Source organism: Sinocyclocheilus grahami, unplaced genomic scaffold (genome assembly GCF_001515645.1).
Source record: "Sinocyclocheilus grahami isolate Dianchi unplaced genomic scaffold, SAMN03320097.WGS_v1.1 scaffold1046.1, whole genome shotgun sequence".
Lineage (NCBI taxonomy): Eukaryota > Metazoa > Chordata > Actinopteri > Cypriniformes > Cyprinidae > Sinocyclocheilus > Sinocyclocheilus grahami.
The window spans coordinates 65,724-67,943 of NW_015506225.1; the positions used below are offsets into that span (position 1 = coordinate 65,724).

At 32.6% G+C, this 2,220-nt stretch overlaps 1 protein-coding gene across 1 annotated transcript in view; it reads left to right on the forward strand.

Moving 5' to 3' along the window:
- Positions 1–2,220, forward strand: part of LOC107566092 (vicilin-like seed storage protein At2g18540) — a gene marked incomplete at its 3' end in the record, with an annotated part of 8,869 nt that overhangs the window by 956 nt on the left and 5,693 nt on the right. The gene's annotated exons all lie outside the window — the stretch shown is intronic.

Below are 2,220 nucleotides of genomic sequence, written 5' to 3' on the forward strand. Positions count from 1 at the left end.
ATATTAGGGATGTACCGTTTTTGGCCAAAAGAGAAAAAACTGTTAAGGCTACAAGGTACAGCTGCGGCTACTGGGCATGGACACATCAATATAGTGTAATTTTTGAATGTGCGGTCTGCTCGTGTACTGCTCATGCTCACTGGAAAAAGTCCGCTCAAATAACGCGCCAGCTGGACATTTCTGTCTAGTATAGCTTACTGTGCTGTAACATGCTGTAGTACAGCTGCACTGGGCCACGCTGGTAAAATGACGCTACTCTCTCGTGATGCTCTGCTCTGCTCACATGCTCTGATAATAATAGCTTTGTAGGAATATACATTATTCAGATAATTAGTCAAAAAAATGTTTTATATCTGATTCTGTTGCATAAAACAGTTTTATGCATAAAACTTTTTAATAAAAATAATATATTGATATTGAATTTTAATATATTTTCTGTCCAATTTTATTACATTCACTAAAAGTGTGGTTATTTTATTGGCTTGTGTGTTTTTTTTAATTTTTTTTATTCAGTATCATTAAAATTAATATAATTAAAATTATGATAATTTTCAGTTTCGGTTTTTGGCCAAGTGCATCCAGAATATTTGGTTTTTGGCCCATAATTTTCATTTCGGTGCATCCCTAATATGTGTGTGTGTGTGTATATATATATATATATATATATATACAGTATATACTTTTTAAAATATTCATTTATCTGCCAAAGTTCTTTACATTTATGTACGTTATGGAACATTTTTAACTAATGCAACCTCTGTCAGCCCGTCAGTCTGATGAAATAGAAGAATATAGTATGGTGGATTATTATTAGTTAAGGGAATAATTGATTTAATTTTGACTTCTTGTTCTTTAACATTAAATTTCATTCATTTGATATTTCTGTGATTTGTTTTCTCCATTAAATTCCCATCTTTAAACGAGCTGATGAAATTATCTTTCTTTTGTGGAAACCATAAGTTAAAAATATTACGACTATTCTAATGCAATGAAAATGATGTCAGGTTCTGTATTAAGAAAAGACTCAAGAGCAGAAATGTTGAACAGAAAGTTTATTGAAAGGCAATTAACACAAGTAGTCCCAAACCAAACTCCAGTCAGCTAGAAGAGGTCTGAAGGGATAGTCAGGGCCAGGCAGAAGTCAAAAACATAGCGAAGGTACCAGTGGTGACTTAGATAGCAGCAGTAGGAAGTCCAAGAAGACAACCATATCTGAGAGAGAATCAAACATTTGTGGGCAAAGATACAACATAAACCCAAACTGGACAGGACAGGAGACAAACTGAACAAGGATGAAAATAAGAACCACAATTCGTATGTATTTTATGTAAAATGTGGTTCTATAAAACGTACATTTATTTAAGTTTTTACAGGCACTAAAACGTACAATACACGTTTTTTCAGCATCTAAACGTACAAATAATTACGTATTTTCAGCATTTAAATGTACAAAACTGATGTATTGACGACACCTAAAAATGAATCCTTATGAATATTGAAATTGTGGCATTAATTTTATTATTAGTTGTTTTTAGTTGTCATATCAATTACCTTGTTTTCAATTGCATTTTTAAATTGTTTACTCGTTTACTTAATATTAAATGATAACATTTCGTTTTGTTGTGTGATTTCTGCTGACAGCTCGTTTCCAAGAATAGGCCTAACGTTACATAATGTTAAACAAAACTTTACTTTAAACCTTAAAATAAATAACATTTCTGCAATCGTTTAACCTTTACTTGTCATGTAATGTTTACTTTGTTTGCCATGGGCCACAAACGGCGTTTTTTCCGACATGCTGTGACTGACAATAGAACTATAAAATACACCAAAAACTCAACATAATTACGAAATGAATACATTTTATTCGTGCACTGTAATCCAAATCTGCCGAATCCATACGACTGTGAGAAACAGACCCAAATCCAAGCCTTTATTTGGCGATCTTCATTAGGGATGGGCGGATCGATCCTTAAGTATCGATACTTTTGATAATGATGTTGTATCGAAAGGATCGATCCTCACATAAAAATATTGATTCTAAAGTGCATTTTTAAACATTAATTTTATTTATCAAGAAATTCAGTGCATAAAATAAGCTTCTAAGTGGAAAAATAGACTATATTAGCGAATAATTGTGTTGGATAGAACCATTTCTCCTGCTCATCGGAACACACGCAAATGCTGAAAGACAGAACCAATCAATCACAGACAGCGTGG